Consider the following 8,725-nt stretch of genomic DNA (forward strand, 5'->3'; position numbering starts at 1 on the left):
GACTTAAGGGAGCCGCTTCTCAGACCTCTGGTGTTCTCTCTCTCTCTGTGCACCTCTTTCCTCTCTTGTGAACTTCAGCTGCCTTGTTTTCTCCAGACTCTCAGCTCTATCTCCCCATTCCCTGTGCCATGTCCTGAAGTTTTCTCAAGGCAACAATTTGGGGGCAGTTGGGGGGCTCACTTGATTTGCTTCATGTCTCTCAGGGTTTACTGTCCTTTACTGCCCTTATGTACTGTCTTGAAAATCATTGTTTCATATATTTTGTCTGTCTTTTGATTGTTTCCAGTGAGAAGATAAATCTGATGACTGGAAGCTAACATCTTGGGTCTTTGTTTTTTCATTTAATCATTTATTTGTAGGGGACACTGGTCTGGGCCCATGAGTGAGAACATTGGCTTGGACAGGAGTGTTGTCTGGTCTAGTTAGTATTCTTGATTTTCATCTGTGATGTTCATGCAATTAATTAAATAAACGTAAATTTGCTGCATGATTTCTGTGCTCTGGACTCTCTGCAAGAACTTTCTGCTGTCCAGCTCTTATTACAATCTCATCATTAACAACTAGTTTGGTCTTGTCTTATGAATACTGTGAATCGTACAGTTGATCACGTTAGCTTTTTTTTTTTTTTTTTTTTGCTCTGACCTCCAGAGAGCTCAGGCAGTTTCTTAGTCTGACTTTAATGATCAGGTAATATACTTTAAGATGTATGTCTGTGAACAAACTTTTTGCTCCAGCCTTCTCTTTTTAGCTTATTTATCCTTTCCCTTATATCCCTCTCAAAATTCTTAGTTGCAGATAAGAGAAATCTACTCTCACTCTCCAGCTGATTCAAGCAGACAGTGTATCAGAGCAATGACTGGGGAGCGCAGAGTCTCTGGGAGGGTCAGAGTCAGAGAACCAGGCTTGGAGCAGCAGCCTGAGTCACACCAGGACGGGTCCAGGGAGAGACACAGTCCCTCTGCTGAGTACTGTCAAAGGCTGACGTTGAAACCCACATCAGAATCCAGGGACATCCCACACCTCACTAGATTCATGTCGGTCATTTCTGGTGAGTCTCACGTGAGCATCTGATGGGCGAAGTCTAGGTCAGATGCCTACAACAGAGCTGCAAGGGAGGCTCTTGCATTGGGGAGGATGGCTTTAGACCTCCCCAACACAGTAGGGGCATTCAAAGGAATTGGGCAGCTATCCACTATTGTTATTGATAGGAAGCTACTGTATCCTGATATTATTTTAAATAATATAGTCACTGGTGATCCTTTTGTGGGGGAAAAAAGGAGAGGGTTAACCCAGGCTATCAGATGAGTGCAAGCACTCCTGGGCACAGCAGTCATGCCAACGCGCAGCCTGGTGCACCCTCCCTGGCCTCCGTGCCCCTCCGCCTTCCCACCAGAGCAGACAGCGGAGCACAGCCCCTTCTTGGGCTCTCAGGGCTCCAGGCCGGTGGAGGTGGGAGTGGGAATGGGATGAAATGTTTGAAGGTTAGCGAAACCCAAGGGTCAGAGGGACTCCGCCCACAGCTGGAAATGAGCCCCTCCCTTGGTCCTTTTATCTAGCTGCATTTCAGGCTTGGTAAGCATTGTCACTCGCCTCAAACTGGAAGCAGCCCTTAAAGACCATCTAGCCTGACCTCGTTGGAATAATGACCTCTCAGCTCAGTGAGTGGCAGAGGTGAGATATATGTTGGTGGGGGGAGGGAGTGACCCAGGGCAGGCTTTCCTGGCATCACTGGGCTCAGACAGAGCAGATGCGGACAGTTGGAGGACAGTGGGGAAGCGAGAGCGTCGGGGATGGACCAGGCTCCCAGCTGGAGCAGGAGAAACGGCCTGGGCCGGACCAGCCCCTGCCACTGTCCTGCGACCCCTCCTTCCGCTCCTCCTCCCTCCTCCCTCCTCCCTCCTCTCTCCTCTCTCCTCTCTCCTCTCTTCTGTCTTCCCTGGGTCCCCGGTGAGGCCCAGGTGACTGAGCATCCTCTGGCAGAGGGAATTAACACACTTAATTAAAGTGTCCAATTAAGAGCTTTGCATATTTCTTAATTACCGCCTGAGTCTTTGGGGGGATGGTTTGAAATGGGATTTTCACGTGTTTCCTCATTTAGCCTATGGTGAGCCAGCTGGCGCCTCAGGGCTCAGGTAGGAGCTGGCAGAGCCCTATTCTGCAGCAGCTCTTCTGAGCATGAGGTGGCAGGGTGGGGTGTGCAGCAGGAGCCCGGCGCCCAGCACCCCACGCTTCTCCACCTTGCAGGAGGGCAGGGCTGGGTTTTCTGGTTTGTGAAAATAGAACAAAAGGAAACAAGGATCAGACAGATGAAGCTGGTGTCTCCAGTTGTTCGTCTTATCACCACAGGGCCTGGGGGCTGTGCACCCCATGGTCAGGCCAGGAATGGGGGACTTGGTAGGCAGGGAGGTGCATGGGACTGGTGGAGCCATCTCCCCAGGCCCCTGCAGAGCAGGGACACTGGACCAGGAAGGGACTGGCCTCCTTCCCAGCATCAGGATGAGGACTGGGCCCCTCCATGGCAGGCCCTTCCCAGCACTCCCCAGCATTTCCCATCTGTGTTCTGGAAACTGAGCTGATGGGACACCTGAGTTAGCTGGGCCCATTGTAGGAATGGGTTGCTGGTCTGAGCCCTGGGGAAGCAGATTTGCCTTTTCAGCCCCGAGGGCCACCTTGTGACAGCTTCGGACCTTCTCTGACCTGGGCAGGCTGATGGGGCTATGGGCCAAGAATGCAGAGACCCTTTCCCTGGCATGGGGACTGCTTTCCTAAAAACACAAGTGTCTGAGAGGTGGGCAGCCCGCCAGGGCAGCCTGGAGATGGCAGTGAGGTCTGCCACATCTTTCCTGCCTGCCACCCTGGGCCCAGCTCTGTGACCCCGAGGAGGACCAGTGGGGACCCCACTGACCATCCAGTGACACTCCTGCGCTGGTGTGGGCAGCAAACGTGAGTGAGCAGCTGGGCACAGATTGTGGGGCAAGGTTCGGGTGTGGCTCAGTCGGGGGGCCCCCAGGGGTGGGACACATGCTGCCAGGTCTTGGCAGACCCTCTACCAAGTCTCCAGCGAACTTCTTGTGCTCTGCCTCACATTTTGCCCCATTTCTGGCCCTCAAGGCAGTCTTTCCACCTCCACCCTCACCCACAGTGGAGGTGACAGAGCGGAGAGGGGTCCTTCCTGGAGCGAGACAGTGTCGGAGTGGGAGTCTGGGGGCTCACAGCCCACTCAGCTGTCAGCCTGTGGCCCGGGCACCAGCCACTCCCGGGAACTCTCATAGGCACTGACCCCAAAGCCCTGGGAGTCTGGCTTCACGTGGCAGCCATGGCGAGATGTGGGTAAGGGACAGCTGTATGCGGAGGACACCTCAGCCTCACATCACCAGACGCCTCTGGTCCCTCTCCTGGGAATGCTGTCCCCCTGATGCCTCGTCTTCACCAATCAAGACCCAGCCCAAATGCCACCGCCTGCAGGATGCTTCTGCAGTTCCCCAACAGAGAGTGGCCTTGCCTTTTTGTTGGCCTCTCGGTACCCCCTCTCAAGTTGCCTCGCATCTTAGGTGTTTGCACCTGAATCTGGCTCTGCCACTGGGTGAGGGCTGCTGTAGGGCAGAAGGACATCTGCTTCTCACTGTGAATTCTGCGCCTAGCCTGGGCCTAGCACGGAGTAAGCCCCCACTGGGTGTTTGTTGAATGAGTAGAGAGGCCTCACGTCCTCTGCAGCTACCTAGAAGCGACCTGAATGTACAAAAATCTATTTACCTGGGACCTGCCTCTGAGATGGGGACTGGGACACATGGGAGGCTGGGGGAGTGAGTGGCCCCCATGGGTGAGGTCCAGGTGGGTGCTGCTAGCTGACTGTGAAGGGCCACCTTGCACTGGTGGAACTTCAGGGTGTGTGGAACCGAGCTCATCGGGACAGCCCACGGGTATGCAAGACCTCTGGGCCCGAAGCTTAGATGTGGGTAAGGAAAGGACTGTTCCGTGGTGACATCAATAATGGAAAATAAGCTTAGATCCTCAGCTCATGAGGTTGAATGATTATTACCCATCATTATGTAATGATATTTTTCTGAATGTAGCGCTGGTATTTGTGCTTTGGTCTGACAATTTTAAAGAAAGCTTTTATGGGTGACCTGAATCCAGAGTGATGACTTGGTGTTTGCTCCTTGTCCAGTTTGCTTGGGCTTAAGGAATGGCCCCATCATGTGCTAGTCACAAAGCCAGGTGTCAGGGAGGCGTCCTGGGCTCTCCTCTGAGTCTGACCAGTTACTAGGTCCTGTCGCTCTCCTCTGCTCTCCACTTCTCCCCAGTGCCACTGCCTTTGCTTTAACTGAGATCCGCCATCCCTCGCTGGATTCCTGCCCCCAATCTGGCCCCTGTAGGCCCTTCCCCCCTTAGAAGTGTAAGTTTTCTTCCTAAAGCACAGAACTGTTGCTCTGATTACCTAATACTCTATAACAAACCACCCCAAACTTAGTGGCTCAAGAGGATGAAAATATTTACTTTGCTCAGGAATCTATAGTTTGGGCAGGTCCTAGCAGGGAAAGGGTGCCTCTGTTCCACTTTGGTGGCTCCAAGGCTGGGGCTTGAGTCATCTGAAGGCTCGCCCACCCACAGGTCTTCTGGCTGTTGGCTGCTGGCTGGAGGCCTCCGTTTCTCACACATGGGTGTCTCCATGTGGTTCTCCCACGTGTAGGCTGCCTTGGGCTTCCTCACAGCATGGCGGCTGGGTTGAAGGGCTAGTTTCCAGAGTGTGAGGGAGCTGGAGCACTCCAGACCAAAGCTGTGCTGCCTTTTCTAACGTCGCCTTTGAGTCACACACGGTGCCATTTCTGCCACAGTCACAGGCCCGCAGATTTACCTCTGGATAGGGTGTCTGTGGTACATTGTAAGAAGAGCACATGGTATGGGGCATATTTTGTGAGCCATCGTGGCCATTATGAGCTGCCACACCTTTCCCACCACCTCTCTGCTTAAGACCCTTCGGAAGCTCCTGCCACCCCTGGGAGAGAATCGTGCTCCTTGATGTGGCCACATGGCCTGGCCATCTAGACCCTGGCCCACCGGGCTTGCCTCTATCTGTCCGTCCCTTCCCTTCCTCTACAGCTGGCCCAGAGATGGATTTTGGTTTAAATCAACTCAGTGGCCATACGTAGCTTCTTTGAACAGTGTTTGTCGTTTACCCCTCTCCTTACACACCTGGTCTGGCCCCATTTTCCCTGAGACAAAGGACAGGGGAAATGACCTTGATCTTGTTGCCTCCCATCTCTTTGCACAAGCTTTTTATCTTCCTGCCTGTGTGCATTTGCTCGCACTGTTCCCTCCGCCCAAAATACCTGGTCTCCTCTGACCCCCCCTTGCCACAGTTCAACAGCTGCCCTTGCAGCCTTCCTGATGCCCAGCCCCCTGGGCCCCTGCCCTTTGTGATCTCCTGCTTTGCTGCTGATCAGACCTTCCCATAAACCAGCGCAATGTCATTCATGAGGTGAGGTCTTTGGCGTCATATCTGGTTTTATACGTCAGCTCCACTGCTTCCCAGCCATGTGACCTTGGGGATAAGAACCACCTCATTGGATCATGATGAGGATTAATGAGGAAACCTAAGAATTTCTTGTGTGGCGCTGAGCAGAATCCCAGTAAGAGTTAGCGTTGCCATTCCTTCTTTCTAGAGGCTCCTAGTAAGTGCTCAGGAATGAATTTTCTCACCCTCATTTGGGTGAAAGAGGGAAAATACGTCTCCCTGCTTAATCATGTGGGATTAAACCACCAGATTATAAGAATATTGCTGAGCCATGAGCAGAGAGAAAAAAGCTCAATAATGATTGCCTGCTTATTTTTAATAAAATCCTTCCAGTAGAGCTGAATCTCTGCCCTGGGAAAGAGCTCCACGTTGCTGCAGTGGTGTCCGAGAGCAGTTGTTAGAAGGGCAGTGGAACAGTATGACCTTGAGAACAGGGCTGTGTGGGGAGGACGGCCCTCCCACAGGCTGCAAGGGCCTCAGGAGGGCGGGGGGCCTCAGGGGGAGGGTCTCCCACCCCTCCCCCCGCCCAGCCCTGTCTGAGCTGCTTGAATGCGCTGCCCTCTTGGGCCTCCCCTCGGCTGGCCCAGTGGTGGTGCCCAGTCAGGTGACGGCTCCAGCTGTCGCGCTGCTCTTTGCGGTGAGACGAGAGTGGCCAGGTAGGTGGGCTGTGCAGGCTCTTCATACCCAGGTTCCAGCACCTTCCACCCAGAGCAGTTGTTGAGGGTGGGGTGTGGAGTCAGGAAGTGCATGGGGCGGCCCCTTTACCCAGCCAGCTCCTTTACATGATGCCAGGGCAGCAGTGGGCGAGGGGCTCCTTTGTAAAGCTCTGCCTCAGGGCCCTAGGGACAAAGCATGGAGGCACCTTTCCTGCTGTTGGTGCTGCATAGTGTTGCCTGGGCTCTGCTCTGAGGGCTCGTTGGTCCCCTGCAGGCTGGTGAGCCCCACCCTGGAGCCCCGGGGCCATGGGTCAGGGTGGAGGCCTGGCTCAAGTTGGGGCCGGGACAGGACACACCAGCCATGGAGTTGATGCACACTTGCCTGCAGTAAAGGGTGCACACGGAGGCCGCGGGGAGGATGAGCAGTTAGAGGCCTCTAAGCAGGGAGGCCAAGCTGACAAGTTCAGATAGGGTCTCAGCCATGTTGTCCTGGCAGCCGTGGAAAGAGTATGGGTGGTCCTGGGGAAGCTCTGAGGCAGGGAAGAGGAGGGCTTCTGCTCCGAGAAATGAGAAAAACCACCTAGAAGAGTGGGAAGAAATCATCCCCTTTTGATAACGAGGCTGTCATTCAGTCCAGGCCTCAGTTGGGGTGCTGGGCCCCAGGTGTCCTAACCCATCCATCCTTGCTTTGCTGAGCCCTCTGTTTGCCCAACACGTGCCTGAATTCCCAGTTTCTGGCCTTGCAGGTTGGGTCAAGCACTGCCTGAGTAGGGAGAGGCTGAGGAGCGTCAGGGGTAGGAGCTCAGTCCCTGGTCTGACCACCTTATCCTGGCCCTGCTCAGCTCTGGCCCTAGGCAAGGAGCTGTCAGCTTGTTTCCCCTTGTATAAAATGGGGGTGCATGAGTACCTGCTTCAGGGTTGGGGACTAACCAGGGTGGTCTTACGGGCTTAGTACAGCGTTGCCGCAAACATAGAAGTCCTGCAAGCTTCAGGTAGGCGGGTGTCCCGTCTCCTCTGTTTACTGCTGTCGTGTAAATCTGTGCCTGGCACAGCCTTGGGGTGTGCCTGACGCACTCCGTAAATAGAGGGTTCAGGTGTTGCCTGTTAATGGTGACTGTGAGAAAGCTCAGAAAATACTGGCACTGGCCAGGACCCCACACCTAAAAGTTCCTCCTGCACAGTCCCAGGACACTACTTGTTTCTTTGGCATTTTCTCCTCCCACCTAGCAGTCACCCTGCAAGCCACTATGAAGCCACTGGCAGTGGCTGGCGCCTCAAGAAGGGGAACTTTGCAGAGAAGCCTTGCAGGGCTTTCTAATCTCTCAGCTCCTCCGTGAACCTCCTGTTCCTTTAGTGGCTTTTGGGGATTCCGCTGTCTCTCCTCCCTGCCTGCTCAGCTGCCCCAGGGGAGAGCCTGCTGGAGAAGAGGACCGTGTCCCTTTCGCCAGGGTGTGGGGTGCTGTGTGTCACCACAGAGGGGAGCTGCCAGGGGGCCCTGCAGTACCTCTCTTCCCGAGCAGGAAGGAACTTTCCACTGTCTGTTGGAAAAGGAGGATGCCGTGCGCTCCCTGATTTCATCCTCCTCCTGCTGGCTCGGGGTGCTCCACTTTTCACCCTGTGGTCGGTCCCCTAAGCAGTTCCCAGCCAGGCCTTTCTGTGGCCTCAGAGCCGATCCTCCAGGTGTGGGAAGCCCCCACTTCTCACCTTCGTGTGAGTTTAAGTGGAGATTTAAAACAATTGGAAAGCACTTTACAGATTTAATTTTTATTAGAAGCTCAAAGGGCAGTTTCCAGGTACACTTACCAGAGATCCTGGGTGTATTACTGCTCACCCCAGAGATACTGAGAAGAGAAACGAGGCTGTTCTGACACCAGCGGGTGTACTGCAATCCAGTCCTGGCGCTACCCACTCTGAGCTGGTGTCAGACTGCCCAGGTTTAAGGGCACAGTCCCCAACTAGACTGCCACCCACCTCAGACACAAGCTGTGAGTGGGGTCCCCAGGAGCACCCGCACTTCTGACCAGCTGGCTACAAATCTGGGGGTGCCCACGACCCTCCTCAGGTTCCATAATTCACCAGAATAACTCACAGAACTCAGGAAAGCACTCTACTTACAATTACAGTTTTACTATGAAAGATACAAATCAGCAACAGCCCAATGAAGAGACACGAAGGGCGAGGTCTGGGAGGGCCTGGAACCGAGCAGCGTGTCTTCTCCCCGTGGAAGACAGTTGCCCTTCCCTTACAAGTGCTGGCTGTTGGGAGAGGACTGCACTCAGCTGGTGCACTAGTGAGGCTTCCGAACTGGAAAAGGACCTTTCCCAGAGGAACCCCATTGGGTTGCCCTGCTCCGTCCAGGCAGTGACCAGCCACCCTTCCAGGCCCAGCCTGTGGACATCCCGTCCGAGAATCGGGGAGAGACGGAATGAGAGCTCTTGGGCGCTGGCTGTCTTGCGTTCCCTGCCAGAGTTATCTGTCTTCAGCAGCCCGGAGCACGAGGAGCTCTGAGCCAAGCTCAGCTGGTCCGGTCCCCCTCTGAGCCTCCCAGGGCCAT

The 8,725-nt window shown here is 54.5% G+C and overlaps 1 protein-coding gene across 1 annotated transcript in view; it reads left to right on the forward strand.

Annotated features, from left to right (window-relative positions):
* Positions 1-8,725, forward strand: part of RAB6B (RAB6B, member RAS oncogene family) — a 57,873-nt gene that overhangs the window by 17,300 nt on the left and 31,848 nt on the right. The gene's annotated exons all lie outside the window — the stretch shown is intronic.

The sequence above is a fragment of the Balaenoptera ricei genome, chromosome 4 (genome assembly GCF_028023285.1).
Source record: "Balaenoptera ricei isolate mBalRic1 chromosome 4, mBalRic1.hap2, whole genome shotgun sequence".
Classification (NCBI taxonomy): domain Eukaryota; kingdom Metazoa; phylum Chordata; class Mammalia; order Artiodactyla; family Balaenopteridae; genus Balaenoptera; species Balaenoptera ricei.